Here is a 19,218-nt window from a genome sequence, read left to right as displayed (position 1 = left end):
AAACTCCTGCCAAACCGCCAGTGAAGCAGTCAACAGAGACGCTGTGCTATCTCAAAAATACAGAGCAATTACTCATACAAATCAGAAAGATAATGATAGCAGTGATCAGGTACAAGAAATGTACTCACCATCAAAGATAAGTGACGCATTCTGTGACCTCGGCTCGGGCGTTGTGGGCCAAGTGCAAGTGCAAGGGATGTGTTTGCAGAAGTTACGGGCAGCAAAGTACTGCAAACACTGTCTGAGTAGCACATACTCTCAATGGCAGAAAAAGAGAGTGTGAAATGCAATGCAGCAGTGTTTCTGAAGCCACCACCCGCTTTTGGCACTTCTAAGACACAGAACATTTTCTTGCAAGGTGGGCTGCTTGGACTGAAGCATTCGTTGAACTCATAGAAGTCCTGGGAGAAAAATATTTAAAGAAGATGATCAAGTACCTGTAAAACATTGCAGGCGATGGAGTGAAAGGAGTGCTAAAGATAATCTCACTGACTGATGTAAAATCATATGAAAAGGTAAAAAAAGTGTTAGAAGCCAAGTTCAATCCAATTCCGAAAGCCGACTATGACAGGTATATCTTCAGCCAAGCATGTCAACAGGTTGGTGGAACAATGGATGAATTTGCCGAAATACGGAAACATGGTTAACCAGCTCATCTCATCCCAATATTCTCATACAAGTCCCCCCTAGTCACAAGATCATTGAACTAGATAGACCCAAGAAATCGGGTGGGAGAATAGCATGCATCTACCGCAACACCCTCTCCGTATTCCAATCAGAAACAATCACTCTAACTACATGTGAATATCTTTGCATCAATATCTCTTGCAACAATAAACCCATTTGTAATATACACACCTTCTATCACCCTCCAGGCGATAACTCACTGTTCATTGAACAGATCAAGGAAATCATCACAACTAGTGACAATCTTCAAGGGCACCAGATCTTCCTTGGAGACTTTAACCTACACTGGAATGACCTGAATGACCAGTTAGTGAACAGCCTAAAGGCCTTCCTATCAAACCATGAGTTGTCCCAAATTTGTGACAGGCCAAAAAGGGTTAGACGCTGGACCTTATAATATCAAAGGCGGACAACATCCCCTTGGAGTCCATTAGCCCCTGTGACTGGACAGACCATTATTACATCACCTTCCTCATCAATTTAAGGGTGATTCAGAAGAGAGGGCAACCAAAGAAAATACAAAAATTTGAAAAGGAATCTTTGTAATATATTCCACAATGAGTTAACAACCCTCTGCAACAATACCTTGACTCACCAGACCAACTTGAACAAGGTCAATGGCCTCACAGACTTCAACAATACTTCCATATTGGAAGTCATGGATACTGTCACTCCCCTTGAACAATAAAATATATCTAATAAAAACTCTAAACCCTGTTTCAATGACAACTTGATAACTGAAAGACACAGTCTAAGATCAGCAGAAAGAGCCTGGAGATACTCTCTATCCTTAGAACTTCTAAAATGCTTAAGATCAGTGAGGAACACATACAATAGAAGAATAAAGTAAGTGAAAGCTAATTTCTTTAGAGCACAGCTTGACCAAGCCAGAAAAAGACCCCAAAAACGATTTGAAATAGTCGAGCAACAGTCATGCAACATATCAAATCTGTTAGGCACCAGAACCAGCATTCACCCAAACTTTATGGAAAAACCCACAAAGATTGAGAGTCAACTACAACGAGCGGATGAGCTACTGCCGACTGCCTCTCTCAGTTTTTCACACCTCCCAGTATACTGAAGGGAGTGATTCATCCGGGCACCCCTCTTAAAAGAATGCCTCTTGGCACACCTTCACTTCAATCAACAAAAGTGGCATTTACAACATTCTTTCATCATTAACCCCATCTATTCATTTTAGTTGCCCTCTACCTCCATTTATATTCAAAAGATATCAAAACCTTCATTCTCCCCCTATGGTCTAAGATTATAAATGCCTTGCTACGTCAAGGCACTATCCCAGATTGTCTAAAAGCAGGACAAGCAAACCCCCAATTTAAAAAAACAAAAACAATGCAGACTGCTCTGATCCTAATAACTTCCGACCCATCTCCAACATCCCTACTCTTGCGAAGCGCCAAGAAAAATGTGTCCAGATCCAACTCTGCAAACACATAGACAACTTTCAACTCCTTGACCAACACCAATCAGGTTTCCATCAAGGTCATGGCACTGAATCTGCACTCACTCATGTCGTGGATGACATATTAGTAATACTGGATCAAAATGAATCATGCCTTCTGATACTGCTTGGTTTATCTGCTGCCTTTGACATGGTTAAACACAATAATCTACTGAAACTACTGGAACAAAGCATGGGCTTATCAGGGTCGTATTGCAATGGTTTTCTTCATTCCTCCAAAACAGATCCGAGAGAGTCTAAATGAACCAATCACTGTCTAACCTCCATGCAATCACTCTTGGGTTCCACAGGGATCTTCTATCTCACCCATTCTCTTCAATCTATTCCTGGAACCACTGGTAAACAACTCGAAATCCGCTAACATCCACTATCATATGTATGCTGATGACAATCAGCTGTATCTCAAAATCACCTCCTCAGAGGACATTATATCCCTCAATTATACCTTGCAAAATACACATCACTGGCTCACGGATAACCATCTCAAACTCAATGCTGACAAAATCGAATTCCTTCTCATATCACCACCGAAAAACATCCCCATGATCGATCTTTGGTTGAAACATCTTGCTGCCCTCAACTGCTCTCCTCACATCATAGACTTTGCTAGATCATTGTGTATTACATTAGACAAGCATATGAATATGCAGGATACCATTAGCACAGTCATCAAAGGAGTGAATTACCAGCTGATCATTCTGTGGAAAGTTAAACCCTACCTCCCACATGAAGACCTTAAACAAGTGGTCCAAGCACGTGTATTGCACAAACTGGATTATGATAGTGGCACACTATGTGGATTACTTTGATACAAGTTGGCCCCTCTAAAAGACTCCCTCAAAGCGGCCGCCAGACTCGTCTCTGGAAGAAAAAGAAATACACACATCTCCCCGGCTCTAAAATCACTGAACTGTCTGCTGTACAAGGCAAGAGTTCAACTAAAAGAATTGCTCGCGTGACTCATAAAGTGCTACATTTCTATACCCCCAGATATGTGGCCAAAAAGCTAGAACAATGAGGGGGCTGCAGACCTTCAGAAATGTGCACACCCTGCTTCTGAAACCACACTGAACCCATAAAAAGAAAACAGGCTCCAGAGCTTTCCAGTTGTTGCACATAAGATATGGAATTCTCCGTCACCGGATGTTAGTCTAATCTCATCTACCGCCTCCTTCAAAAAAGAAGCAAAATATTTTCTCCTGAATAGGTTTTTACCCTAAGACAACATATTTATGCTTATTGAAATGTAACCATACTAACTACTCTTTATGATGCTTGACCATCTAATTGCCGACTATTTTTTTAGATCAAGCTTATCTCACTATTTACTTTAATTGGTGTGTTTGTCCTTCACACATGTGTCTATTTTACCAGTCCAGCTGATACCCAAGCTCTCTTCATGTAAAGCGCTCTGATACCCACTAGGGTCATGTTCGCGCTATACAAAACTTTTTAAAGGAAAGGTAAAATAAAATAAAATAAATAAACTTGATGCATTCATTAAACATTGCACATTCTGTGACTGAGTCTCAGAATCATCAACAGAGTTCTTTCAGACTTGTTTAAAAGACGCATGTTGAGAGACACACACAGTTTGGAGAACATGCTGATGGCTGTGAGATCAGAAGAAGGAGCAGTCCAACAAGCTCCTGACATGGAAGCAGGAACAGCTCACAATGAATCAGCCCTGACTGTGAAAATCAAGCTCATGCTGAAAAGTGATGCAAGTAAGTCAACATCTTTAAAGAAATCAAAACTATACTTTCAATGTGGATTTCCATTACCAAAAATGATTGCATTCCCCTCTGTGCATTTCCTTTTTCTCCAAGTTTATTTAGAGTGTGAAGCAATATAAGGATTCCCCCTTGCCTCACCCTGCCATCTGAGACCTCCTCTAGGAAATCTTTGTGCCATGTTTAAATCCAGCAGAGCGCCCCACCTGCTGAAAGCAGACCCTTTACATCATAGCAGTTCCAGATCATCTTTCAAGACTGACATTGAAACCCTTGTATGAATGTACAAAAAAAAATGTAAATGTTCCAGAAGAACTACGAGCTCACGCCCAGTACAAGGTAGCAATTTTATGTGAGTTTGTGGCATCTACTAACATTTTAGGTAATGGAATGGCATTGCAGAAATGTTGTTGATATGTTTTTCAAATAAATAGCTTCATGGACGTCAATTCATGTTAGAGATAGCGTCCAAAATGTTAGAGGTAGCGGAAGTGACATCATATGCATTTTAATCCACCCACAATGGAATCACAGGAAATTGCATCATACAACATTAGGTGCATTACTGGTTATATAACCATTGAATGATGACATCACGTAAATTAAACCTGCTAAAACAAATAAAAAGCTAAAATGTGTACAAACTTAAACAATAAGTTCCATATTATAAGCAGAACAAAACATTGCTAAACTAAGTATGACTATTTCTATCATCAAGCAGAAAAGTGCTTCAAACGTTTAGTGTCAATAATTCTATGAATTTAAAAAAAAAAGTTAGCTTTTTGCCCATGTTGCGTCGTGTAACTTACCTGTTTCGAACATCAGGTTCAACAATCAATTTATCACATGACTCTTTGAACATTAGACTATACTTTGCTTATAGGAATGTAAATTCAGGTCTGAAAATAAATGTGAATTACAATCCATGTCTTGCTGTTTATACAGCAAATCTACTTTCACCACAAATGAAAACCCACCTGTCCGGCAAGTTATGTTGTGCTATTTATATGGTGCACATTGTGCCATTGATATGGCCTCAGAGCCCCAATTGGCTTTGGTTCCTTTTCAACATGGCTTCAAGGATTCCATTACAGATCATAATATGCACTGTTTGTGAGTGGTAGTAAGTAGCGCGTTGTTTGATGTTTTGTTGTAGATAATTATGTGTGCTATAAGTTTGTAGGTTGTAAATGGTCAACTAGTCAAAATATTTACACAAATATTAACTCATTTGACTTGGGAATTACATGGCTGGTTTCTATGTATGTGAATTAATTGAAAGTAATGGATGATGTTGCTGAATACTGGTTTTCACCTGATAGTTTATCATGACTTTGTTGGGTGGGTGATGTTAGTTCTTTTTAGATGCATACTGTCATTTTATGGTGTGTGTTGGTGATATGGGAGGATGCTGTTTTGGGCACACTGATATGAATTTAAGTGTGGAGCAGCATAATTTTGGCTCCACCCTTTAAGTTTGACTGGGCTACATATATGTTTATGTATGGCCTTATGTATTCGCATGACTTAACAATATTAATGTAATATAGGGCACTTGAACAGCTGCACAATGTGCATTCACCATGTAATCTTGACATTTATATGAGTGTGCATATTAACATTTCCCTTACAGTATTGACGAATTGTAGTTTGCATATATACCTGCAATTGTGTGGGTTGAATAATATTGCTAATACTTATATATTCACACCTTTATGTCATTAATAATTAGCATTTATTTTATAACTGGACATTTTTTCATTTGAAAAGTACTCAATATCCATATCGTAACCATATATGCATCGGTATTTACACATTCAAAACATGCATTGAGATGCTTGCCACACTAAATTGACCAAAAGGCCTTAAGCATTTGGATATTACATGGTTTTACCCTTCATCTTCAACGTTTGCTTTGGATGAAAACATTTTCTCTCCTCTGCAGGTGCAGTCAACTAATCTAGTGAATAGAGAAGGCACATTGTGTGAAGGGGGTAGTGGCCTTCCTGGAAGAATACTTTTGGCAAGAACAAGAAGCCTCAACAAACAAAGGGAGGACTACTGTTTATGTGGAATAGGGAGACTAGAGGAATCCAAGAATGTTCTAATGTGTGGACCAAAGGAAAGAAATCTCAAGTGTAGTTGACAATTTAAGTGTTTGAAGATGGAAAATAATGAGACATGTGACATGGACTTCTCAAAGGTTCTATTGTGGGTATAATTAAGGATCAGCTTGGCTTGGAATTTGCAATAAATCTAACTTTTGACTCAGAGTTATACTGTGTGGCCAAATGAGTTACACTAAGACTATGACATTGTAGAGTATGTAGAGTTCAATTCAAACAGTCACAAGCAAAAACACCCACAGTTTTTAACAGTACCAATTGCACACAGGACAAGACATTATATTCAAATAGAAACACTTAGAAATACATCAGTATTAAAGATTCAAAAACACAGCACAAAGTCTGATTCTTACCACCTTCTCTCGCCTTTGTTCACTGGGCTCTTTCAGGCACAGAGAGGCTTGGTCTACATGAGGTGGGGTAGCTGTCTTGGGGTGCCTTGCACACACCTTAAGGGATACTGCAGGTGGGGGGCTCAGGGTTGCTTGAGAGTTAGAGGGCTAATCAGGAAGACCCTGGCTGATGGCCAGGGAGTGCAGTAAGTGGCTCCTGAAGAAGAGAATCTCCTTGGATACAGGCAGGCTCAATCCACAGTTTGCTGCAGGTAGGCCAAAATCTAAGGCACTTAAATACTGCTTTTCATGTACTGCAACAAATTCCGTTTTCTAGACAAAAATGAGTGTTACATACACTTTCCGAAAACACAGTCTCATAAAAACACTCTGCTTAGCTTCTGAGGCTGTAATTTGCCTTTTTATGTGTTAAAAGACCACAAACGAAGGGGCCTTGGAGGCTGTCCCAGCAAGCCTAAGCATAGCACAGGGGAAACTAGGACAGATTAGGACCAGTATTGGTGTGCTCTTCTGCATATTTAGATCACTGCTCTCCACTAATCCTTGTTTAATATCAAGTAATTCAGGTGTATTTGTATTATATTACCTTCTTTCCTAATCAGCAATTTACAACATTAATTTCAATTATTTAGTTGAAAAGACTATTTTCTGAAGATGCCAACTCATTTTTTGCGACTGCTGTACTATTGTTTCATCAGGGCAAACGCGTATTGAAATTACAGTTGGTAATTCTGAGTGGGTTACATATAAAGCAATTGAGTTTTCTCAACTGAGCATCTTGTACATTCTGCTTGTGATTTGTTGTGTCTGTTCTAATCATTGACGAGTTTGAGATGTTTCTTTAGTAACCATTCACACGTGAATAAAGTCCCATCATAAAATTAAAAAGTGTGCACTAGTGCCTTAAGAGATAATTAAAAATGTGCCTTTTACAGAATGACCCATATCGTACAAGTAGCAAATAACATGCCAACAGGAGGCTCAATGGGGCTGTCATCCACACTCATGCTGCATGCCTCCAGCTCTGACTTCTTCTTACTAAGTCTGACAGCTGCAGCCATTTATGCCCCCCATCAAGTCAAAGATGAATACTTATATTTGTACTCACCGTCTGCTTGTAATAAAAGGACAGAATGCAAACTAAATGATTCATGCGGCTGGCAGCTAAAACACAGGTTCTCTTGTAACCATTTTTGGAGTCTGGGTCCACAACTACATGTGGGGCCACCTTTTGATTCTGATCCCAGGAAATAAAGGCACACACTGAGAGTGATTGTACATCATAATGCAAATTGATTCTGTAAATATGGTTTAAAATGAGAAGAATTTGAAGACTACTTAAATACAGAGGATTCCTGGGAAAATTACACAATATTTATATCATATTAGTCTTGTGACAATTGTGGAAAGTGGATAGGACATGAAAGCAGGTTTTTGTGCGGTCTGAGAAAACTCTCCAATTAATTATAGGTAGTTATTTTTGTTGAATGGTACATCTGAAAATGCTAGGTTCTTGTGGCAACGGGAAAAGTAAATAAAACTATACAAAAAAGTTATTAGTTCTTGCCAAGGGATTTATAGGACAAATGTACATTTGAAGACATCAAGAAGCTATAAAATAATTTAAAACGACAAGGCATAAAAACAACTTTAAACGTGGAGAGGGAGCTCGCACAGCGTATTTATTCAAAATGGTAATACCAAAGTAATGGGTTGTAGGGTGCTTCAAGAGTGAAACGCTGTCTGGCCTAGCAGCGTAGAGTTAACAGTAAATTAAGGGTCCCCCTACTGGGAGGGGAACGCTCGAGAGCACAACCAAAAGGACCGTGGTCTTATTCCATCAATAAGTTCATCAAAAAAGTTTTTTGTGTGATTTCACATTTTAATCTTTCAACTTGAATATTTTCTTATATCCATATTCCTTTTGTTCTTAGTGTATCACATCAAAGTAGTGTTATGGCACACTCAATACATCCAAAATAATAATTCTCAACAAAGATCCCGATGCATTTCGGGCCTGAGCCCTTTCTGAAGGGAATACTCTAAAAATGAAAAACGGAATGAAGCCAGAATCAGTAATATGCTCACACTAAACATGTAATCATAAGCAAAATGTCTAACACGTATTAATACCAATGGAGACCGTGGTCATTCAAAGAGTGTGAAGAAACTGAAAAAAGTGGTGAAGTTTACAGAGTGAAAAAACGGAACTCAAGAATGTTACCGAGATCTAACACGACAGCGAGTGCTTTCAGCATCCAGAATGGATAGAAAACCCGAAATGTGTTCAAAGACGTCCAAGCGTTCGTGTATACAGATTACTATCCCAAGAGACTCGAAAGGTACAAACATATGTGCACGGTTAGAAGAGCGGGAGGGAACCCCCTCGTGAGTTACTTACTCGGTGAATCAGATCAAAGTGCCTCGCGGGAAACCAGCGGGACGGCAGTGTAGTTAGTCAGCGTGCGCGTCAGGGTAAAATATCAAAATAATAAACAGCGAAGATGGTGAGTGGTGCGTGAGTATCAAGTGGCAATCAAAGAAGGACCAGAGTGTGATGAAAAAGAGTGAAGGGAATGGTCGCCATGTTGAACAGGGAAATAATCATGCAACATAACATGAACATGTAAACTGCTGAAATATTCAAACAATGAGTTGATGCAATGAATTACAAATAACATAAAAATTCGATGCGATCATTCAACCCGTTAGGAGCCATCGTGGTGAGAAATCGGATCCAGAAGTTTTCACGTTTCAATAAATTAGTCTTGTTATTCGGACTGAATTGGACTTGTTCCAAAATCTGAAATTTAAGTTGGGACACTGTATGTCTGAATTCAGTAAAATGAGCAGCAACACTAGATTTTAAATTGTTGGTCCGGATGTTGCTTTTGTGTTCTAAAATCCTCGTACGGATTTTTCTCTCTGTGTGGCCCACATAGCATTTGCCGCAAGGACATTTAAGCAGGTAAATGACATTATTGGAATTACACGTGGCATTCACTTTAAGTCTGATAGAATGTCCTTTCATAGGATGGCATATGGTATTTCCAGTGATGCAGTTGTTACAATTTGAACAATTGAAACATGGTCTCAGTCCCTTATATATCGTTACTTTATCTTCCTGATTAGGGTTACATAGGAGTTCCTTCAGGTTCCTCCCTCTGGTGTAGGCGAAAATGGGTGGTTGTTTGAAAAGACCCTTGAAGTCTGGTTCTAGTGTTAGGATTGACCAGTGTTTTCGGATGATGGATTGAAATCTGTTAGAAATGTTGGAATATTTGGATACCACGACCAACCGGTCTGATTGATCTTTAGTTTTGGGCTGTAGCAAAGCAGGCCTACTTGTTTTCTCGCATCTTGACAAGGCTAAGTCCAGTATCGGTGGAGGGTATCCTCTGTTTTTTAGTCGTTCAAGGGTATGTTTCATCTGTGTTTTGCACTGATTAGGATCAGAAACAATGCGTTTGATGCGCAATAATTGCGCGTAGGGTAAGTTGTTCTTCAAGCTAGGGCGGTGAAAACTCTTGTAGTGGAGGAAGGAGTTACGATCTGTGGGTTTCTGATATACTGTGGTGGACCATTCTCCTATGTTCCTATGAATTTCTACATCCAGGTAGTGTACTTGTTTTTCACTGTACTCCCAAGTGAATTGTATCCTCTGGTTAAATTGATTCCATGTGCCAAGGAAGGTGTTCAAAGACTCCGTGGTGCCCTCCCATAGGAGAAAAATGTCATCGATAAAGCGCAGATATAATCTGCCATGATCTTTCCAGCTTTTTTGCGTTAAAATGTGAGACTCCTCAAATTGCTTCATGTAGAGATTGGCATAGCAAGGAGCTGCCGAATTTCCCATGGCAGTGCCGTTGAGTTGTAAAATCCATTTATTTTTGACTGTGAAATAACTGTGGTAGAGTGTGAATATGGTTAGCTGCATGAGGAAAATTTTCAGGTCTGCATCGAGCTCTGATGCCGATAGGATGTTCTCTATAGCTTCAATACCTCCCTCATGGGGGATGGAGGTATACAGGGCACATACGTCCACCGTGCACATGATGAGCTGAGTATGTTTGAGATCGTTCAAGATAGGTTCAATTTTAAGAAGAAAATCTGTAGTGTCTTTGACGTGTGATCCTGTGGCCTGAACAAATGGTTGTAAATATCTGTCCAAGAATTTGCCTGCATTCTCATGCAGGCTGCCTCTGGTCGATACTATAGGTCGAAATGGAGGTTGTGTAGGATGCTTGTGCATCTTGGGAAGCATGTACAGAGTGGGTGGTTTGGGATTGGATGGAGTCAAAAATCTCTGAGTTTTGTCGTTGATGGTACCTTGATCAAAGGCGTTTTTGATGATAAGTGTCAAATCTTGTGTGTATTCTTTGGTGGGGTCTCCAGGTAGGAGATCATAAGTATCTTTGTCATTGATATGTAGATCCAATTGTTGGTCATAGAAGGAGGTGTCCATGATGACCAGGGCACCTCCCTTATCAGCATTTTGGAATGTGATGGATTTGTTGTTGGCCAATTTTTTTAGGATGTTTCTCTCTTTTCGGGTTAGGTTTCCTCGTTTTATATTAGATTGAAAAGGCAGCTTCAAGATGTCTTGTTTGATCAAATTCTCAAACGTATCTATAATTTTGTGACTTTGAGGTGCCAGAAATACACTGTGTGGTCTTAATCCTCTGAGCATGTCGTCATCGTCAATAGGTGTCGGTATGATGTTCGTGAAGTAATGTCTTAAACGGATATTGCGAACAAGTTTAAATGCACTTACTTCCATCTCAAGTGTATTAATGGCAGTGGTAGGGACAAAGGATTGACCCTTTTGTAGGGTATTGATTTCTTCATTAGTTAAGGTTGTAGAAGAGATATTGATAACAAGATTGTCCTGATGATTTAACGTCTGCCTTTGGGTTTCTTCTTCGTTTGAGGAGGTGTTTTTTCTGTGTCCTCTGCGGGTTTTTCCCCCCCGGGATCTTTTTGTTGGTCCAAACCTAATTCTAAAAAATGAACTGAGGGGTCGGTGGAGGTACTCGGAGTTTGTGGATCTGTACTTGTGGTTGTGCGTGTGGGTCGAGATCTGGTGTCGTCTTCAGAAGAGGATGTTTCTGTAGCTGATGTGGCATTGTAAGGTTTGTTGGAGCGTCGGCGGGCGTACACCTCTGCCCAGGTGTACACCTCGCCGAGCTTATAATCTATAGTATCCCTCTTGAACTTGCGCAATTTTCTCTCCTGCGTTTCACGGGTATGTTTATCCAGTTGGATATTGATATCTTCCAACATTTTGTTAAGATCTTCGGCAGTCATGGTGTCGGTCAGTTCCTTTTTAATATTTGATATCTCTCGTGTTAATTCCTCCAGAGATTTGGACAGTTCCTCTACGATCAATAAAATAAGATCGAGGGAACACTTATTCAGTATTGAATACCAACGTTCTACAAATTGTATATTGTTCTTGCAGAGAAGTGGTTTAAGTGGGACCCTCAGGCCCCGAGGGATCCGTTGTACCCGATGGTACCTTATCAGGGTGCTCGCATGTAGTTTCTGGTTTGACTCCTTTTTCAAAAGATAGAGTAGTTGTTTGAGGTTGCTTTCCGCGCTACGGGTGTTACCAGGCGCGGTGACTTCCTCTTGGATTAAATTATAAATTTTACTAGCATCTTCCGTAGTGTATGCAAATGTGGTTGCTTTTTGATCAGTCATTCCTGACACCGTATCAAAATTCATCTTCAGTCGCGTGCTGAGGTCCAGGGACAGATAATGTAGAAATTAAACGTGGAGAGGGAGCTCGCACAGCGTATTTATTCAAAATGGTAATACCAAAGTAATGGGTTGTAGGGTGCTTCAAGAGTGAAACGCTGTCTGGCCTAGCAGCGTAGAGTTAACAGTAAATTAAGGGTCCCCCTACTGGGAGGGGAACGCTCGAGAGCACAACCAAAAGGACCGTGGTCTTATTCCATCAATAAGTTCATCAAAAAAGTTTTTTGTGTGATTTCACATTTTAATCTTTCAACTTGAATATTTTCTTATATCCATATTCCTTTTGTTCTTAGTGTATCACATCAAAGTAGTGTTATGGCACACTCAATACATCCAAAATAATAATTCTCAACAAAGATCCCGATGCATTTCGGGCCTGAGCCCTTTCTGAAGGGAATACTCTAAAAATGAAAAACGGAATGAAGCCAGAATCAGTAATATGCTCACACTAAACATGTAATCATAAGCAAAATGTCTAACACGTATTAATACCAATGGAGACCGTGGTCATTCAAAGAGTGTGAAGAAACTGAAAAAAGTGGTGAAGTTTACAGAGTGAAAAAACGGAACTCAAGAATGTTACCGAGATCTAACACGACAGCGAGTGCTTTCAGCATCCAGAATGGATAGAAAACCCGAAATGTGTTCAAAGACGTCCAAGCGTTCGTGTATACAGATTACTATCCCAAGAGACTCGAAAGGTACAAACATATGTGCACGGTTAGAAGAGCGGGAGGGAACCCCCTCGTGAGTTACTTACTCGGTGAATCAGATCAAAGTGCCTCGCGGGAAACCAGCGGGACGGCAGTGTAGTTAGTCAGCGTGCGCGTCAGGGTAAAATATCAAAATAATAAACAGCGAAGATGGTGAGTGGTGCGTGAGTATCAAGTGGCAATCAAAGAAGGACCAGAGTGTGATGAAAAAGAGTGAAGGGAATGGTCGCCATGTTGAACAGGGAAATAATCATGCAACATAACATGAACATGTAAACTGCTGAAATATTCAAACAATGAGTTGATGCAATGAATTACAAATAACATAAAAATTCGATGCGATCATTCAACCCGTTAGGAGCCATCGTGGCGAGAAATCGGATCCAGAAGTTTTCACGTTTCAATAAATTAGTCTTGTTATTCGGACTGAATTGGACTTGTTCCAAAATCTGAAATTTAAGTTGGGACACTGTATGTCTGAATTCAGTAAAATGAGCAGCAACACTAGATTTTAAATTGTTGGTCCGGATGTTGCTTTTGTGTTCTAAAATCCTCGTACGGATTTTTCTCTCTGTGTGGCCCACATAGCATTTGCCGCAAGGACATTTAAGCAGGTAAATGACATTATTGGAATTACACGTGGCATTCACTTTAAGTCTGATAGAATGTCCTTTCATAGGATGGCATATGGTATTTCCAGTGATGCAGTTGTTACAATTTGAACAATTGAAACATGGTCTCAGTCCCTTATATATCGTTACTTTATCTTCCTGATTAGGGTTACATAGGAGTTCCTTCAGGTTCCTCCCTCTGGTGTAGGCGAAAATGGGTGGTTGTTTGAAAAGACCCTTGAAGTCTGGTTCTAGTGTTAGGATTGACCAGTGTTTTCGGATGATGGATTGAAATCTGTTAGAAATGTTGGAATATTTGGATACCACGACCAACCGGTCTGATTGATCTTTAGTTTTGGGCTGTAGCAAAGCAGGCCTACTTGTTTTCTCGCATCTTGACAAGGCTAAGTCCAGTATCGGTGGAGGGTATCCTCTGTTTTTTAGTCGTTCAAGGGTATGTTTCATCTGTGTTTTGCACTGATTAGGATCAGAAACAATGCGTTTGATGCGCAATAATTGCGCGTAGGGTAAGTTGTTCTTCAAGCTAGGGCGGTGAAAACTCTTGTAGTGGAGGAAGGAGTTACGATCTGTGGGTTTCTGATATACTGTGGTGGACCATTCTCCTATGTTCCTATGAATTTCTACATCCAGGTAGTGTACTTGTTTTTCACTGTACTCCCAAGTGAATTGTATCCTCTGGTTAAATTGATTCCATGTGCCAAGGAAGGTGTTCAAAGACTCCGTGGTGCCCTCCCATAGGAGAAAAATGTCATCGATAAAGCGCAGATATAATCTGCCATGATCTTTCCAGCTTTTTTGCGTTAAAATGTGAGACTCCTCAAATTGCTTCATGTAGAGATTGGCATAGCAAGGAGCTGCCGAATTTCCCATGGCAGTGCCGTTGAGTTGTAAAATCCATTTATTTTTGACTGTGAAATAACTGTGGTAGAGTGTGAATATGGTTAGCTGCATGAGGAAAATTTTCAGGTCTGCATCGAGCTCTGATGCCGATAGGATGTTCTCTATAGCTTCAATACCTCCCTCATGGGGGATGGAGGTATACAGGGCACATACGTCCACCGTGCACATGATGAGCTGAGTATGTTTGAGATCGTTCAAGATAGGTTCAATTTTAAGAAGAAAATCTGTAGTGTCTTTGACGTGTGATCCTGTGGCCTGAACAAATGGTTGTAAATATCTGTCCAAGAATTTGCCTGCATTCTCATGCAGGCTGCCTCTGGTCGATACTATAGGTCGAAATGGAGGTTGTGTAGGATGCTTGTGCATCTTGGGAAGCATGTACAGAGTGGGTGGTTTGGGATTGGATGGAGTCAAAAATCTCTGAGTTTTGTCGTTGATGGTACCTTGATCAAAGGCGTTTTTGATGATAAGTGTCAAATCTTGTGTGTATTCTTTGGTGGGGTCTCCAGGTAGGAGATCATAAGTATCTTTGTCATTGATATGTAGATCCAATTGTTGGTCATAGAAGGAGGTGTCCATGATGACCAGGGCACCTCCCTTATCAGCATTTTGGAATGTGATGGATTTGTTGTTGGCCAATTTTTTTAGGATGTTTCTCTCTTTTCGGGTTAGGTTTCCTCGTTTTATATTAGATTGAAAAGGCAGCTTCAAGATGTCTTGTTTGATCAAATTCTCAAACGTATCTATAATTTTGTGACTTTGAGGTGCCAGAAATACACTGTGTGGTCTTAATCCTCTGAGCATGTCGTCATCGTCAATAGGTGTCGGTATGATGTTCGTGAAGTAATGTCTTAAACGGATATTGCGAACAAGTTTAAATGCACTTACTTCCATCTCAAGTGTATTAATGGCAGTGGTAGGGACAAAGGATTGACCCTTTTGTAGGGTATTGATTTCTTCATTAGTTAAGGTTGTAGAAGAGATATTGATAACAAGATTGTCCTGATGATTTAACGTCTGCCTTTGGGTTTCTTCTTCGTTTGAGGAGGTGTTTTTTCTGTGTCCTCTGCGGGTTTTTCCCCCCCGGGATCTTTTTGTTGGTCCAAACCTAATTCTAAAAAATGAACTGAGGGGTCGGTGGAGGTACTCGGAGTTTGTGGATCTGTACTTGTGGTTGTGCGTGTGGGTCGAGATCTGGTGTCGTCTTCAGAAGAGGATGTTTCTGTAGCTGATGTGGCATTGTAAGGTTTGTTGGAGCGTCGGCGGGCGTACACCTCTGCCCAGGTGTACACCTCGCCGAGCTTATAATCTATAGTATCCCTCTTGAACTTGCGCAATTTTCTCTCCTGCGTTTCACGGGTATGTTTATCCAGTTGGATATTGATATCTTCCAACATTTTGTTAAGATCTTCGGCAGTCATGGTGTCGGTCAGTTCCTTTTTAATATTTGATATCTCTCGTGTTAATTCCTCCAGAGATTTGGACAGTTCCTCTACGATCAATAAAATAAGATCGAGGGAACACTTATTCAGTATTGAATACCAACGTTCTACAAATTGTATATTGTTCTTGCAGAGAAGTGGTTTAAGTGGGACCCTCAGGCCCCGAGGGATCCGTTGTACCCGATGGTACCTTATCAGGGTGCTCGCATGTAGTTTCTGGTTTGACTCCTTTTTCAAAAGATAGAGTAGTTGTTTGAGGTTGCTTTCCGCGCTACGGGTGTTACCAGGCGCGGTGACTTCCTCTTGGATTAAATTATAAATTTTACTAGCATCTTCCGTAGTGTATGCAAATGTGGTTGCTTTTTGATCAGTCATTCCTGACACCGTATCAAAATTCATCTTCAGTCGCGTGCTGAGGTCCAGGGACAGATAATGTAGAAATTAAACGTGGAGAGGGAGCTCGCACAGCGTATTTATTCAAAATGGTAATACCAAAGTAATGGGTTGTAGGGTGCTTCAAGAGTGAAACGCTGTCTGGCCTAGCAGCGTAGAGTTAACAGTAAATTAAGGGTCCCCCTACTGGGAGGGGAACGCTCGAGAGCACAACCAAAAGGACCGTGGTCTTATTCCATCAATAAGTTCATCAAAAAAGTTTTTTGTGTGATTTCACATTTTAATCTTTCAACTTGAATATTTTCTTATATCCATATTCCTTTTGTTCTTAGTGTATCACATCAAAGTAGTGTTATGGCACACTCAATACATCCAAAATAATAATTCTCAACAAAGATCCCGATGCATTTCGGGCCTGAGCCCTTTCTCAAGGGAATACTCTAAAAATGAAAAACGGAATGAAGCCAGAATCAGTAATATGCTCACACTAAACATGTAATCATAAGCAAAATGTCTAACACGTATTAATACCAATGGAGACCGTGGTCATTCAAAGAGTGTGAAGAAACTGAAAAAAGTGGTGAAGTTTACAGAGTGAAAAAACGGAACTCAAGAATGTTACCGAGATCTAACACGACAGCGAGTGCTTTCAGCATCCAGAATGGATAGAAAACCCGAAATGTGTTCAAAGACGTCCAAGCGTTCGTGTATACAGATTACTATCCCAAGAGACTCGAAAGGTACAAACATATGTGCACGGTTAGAAGAGCGGGAGGGAACCCCCTCGTGAGTTACTTACTCGGTGAATCAGATCAAAGTGCCTCGCGGGAAACCAGCGGGACGGCAGTGTAGTTAGTCAGCGTGCGCGTCAGGGTAAAATATCAAAATAATAAACAGCGAAGATGGTGAGTGGTGCGTGAGTATCAAGTGGCAATCAAAGAAGGACCAGAGTGTGATGAAAAAGAGTGAAGGGAATGGTCGCCATGTTGAACAGGGAAATAATCATGCAACATAACATGAACATGTAAACTGCTGAAATATTCAAACAATGAGTTGATGCAATGAATTACAAATAACATAAAAATTCGATGCGATCATTCAACCCGTTAGGAGCCATCGTGGCGAGAAATCGGATCCAGAAGTTTTCACGTTTCAATAAATTAGTCTTGTTATTCGGACTGAATTGGACTTGTTCCAAAATCTGAAATTTAAGTTGGGACACTGTATGTCTGAATTCAGTAAAATGAGCAGCAACACTAGATTTTAAATTGTTGGTCCGGATGTTGCTTTTGTGTTCTAAAATCCTCGTACGGATTTTTCTCTCTGTGTGGCCCACATAGCATTTGCCGCAAGGACATTTAAGCAGGTAAATGACATTATTGGAATTACACGTGGCATTCACTTTAAGTCTGATAGAATGTCCTTTCATAGGATGGCATATGGTATTTCCAGTGATGCAGTTGTTACAATTTGAACAATTGAAACATGGTCTCAGTCCCTTATATATCGTTACTTTATCTTCCTGATTAGGGTTACATAGGAGTTCCTTCAGGTTCCTCCCTCTGGTGTAGGCGAAAATGGGTGGTTGTTTGAAAAGACCCTTGAAGTCTGGTTCTAGTGTTAGGATTGACCAGTGTTTTCGGATGATGGATTGAAATCTGTTAGAAATGTTGGAATATTTGGATACCACGACCAACCGGTCTGATTGATCTTTAGTTTTGGGCTGTAGCAAAGCAGGCCTACTTGTTTTCTCGCATCTTGACAAGGCTAAGTCCAGTATCGGTGGAGGGTATCCTCTGTTTTTTAGTCGTTCAAGGGTATGTTTCATCTGTGTTTTGCACTGATTAGGATCAGAAACAATGCGTTTGATGCGCAATAATTGCGCGTAGGGTAAGTTGTTCTTCAAGCTAGGGCGGTGAAAACTCTTGTAGTGGAGGAAGGAGTTACGATCTGTGGGTTTCTGATATACTGTGGTGGACCATTCTCCTATGTTCCTATGAATTTCTACATCCAGGTAGTGTACTTGTTTTTCACTGTACTCCCAAGTGAATTGTATCCTCTGGTTAAATTGATTCCATGTGCCAAGGAAGGTGTTCAAAGACTCCGTGGTGCCCTCCCATAGGAGAAAAATGTCATCGATAAAGCGCAGATATAATCTGCCATGATCTTTCCAGCTTTTTTGCGTTAAAATGTGAGACTCCTCAAATTGCTTCATGTAGAGATTGGCATAGCAAGGAGCTGCCGAATTTCCCATGGCAGTGCCGTTGAGTTGTAAAATCCATTTATTTTTGACTGTGAAATAACTGTGGTAGAGTGTGAATATGGTTAGCTGCATGAGGAAAATTTTCAGGTCTGCATCGAGCTCTGATGCCGATAGGATGTTCTCTATAGCTTCAATACCTCCCTCATGGGGGATGGAGGTATACAGGGCACATACGTCCACCGTGCACATGATGAGCTGAGTATGTTTGAGATCGTTCAAGATAGGTTCAATTTTAAGAAGAAAATCTGTAGTGTCTTTGACGTGTGATCCTGTGGCCTGAACAAATGGTTGTAAATATCTGTCCAAGAATTTGCCTGCATTCTCATGCAGGCTGCCTCTGGTCGATACTATAGGTCGAAATGGAGGTTGTGTAGGATGCTTGTGCATCTTGGGAAGCATGTACAGAGTGGGTGGTTTGGGATTGGATGGAGTCAAAAATCTCTGAGTTTTGTCGTTGATGGTACCTTGATCAAAGGCGTTTTTGATGATAAGTGTCAAATCTTGTGTGTATTCTTTGGTGGGGTCTCCAGGTAGGAGATCATAAGTATCTTTGTCATTGATATGTAGATCCAATTGTTGGTCATAGAAGGAGGTGTCCATGATGACCAGGGCACCTCCCTTATCAGCATTTTGGAATGTGATGGATTTGTTGTTGGCCAATTTTTTTAGGATGTTTCTCTCTTTTCGGGTTAGGTTTCCTCGTTTTATATTAGATTGAAAAGGCAGCTTCAAG

The sequence above is a fragment of the Lissotriton vulgaris genome, unplaced genomic scaffold, assembly GCF_964263255.1.
Source record: "Lissotriton vulgaris unplaced genomic scaffold, aLisVul1.2 SCAFFOLD_235, whole genome shotgun sequence".
NCBI lineage: Eukaryota > Metazoa > Chordata > Amphibia > Caudata > Salamandridae > Lissotriton > Lissotriton vulgaris.
The sequence above is the reverse complement of the archived record's forward strand: the minus strand, read 5'-3'. Positions refer to the sequence as shown.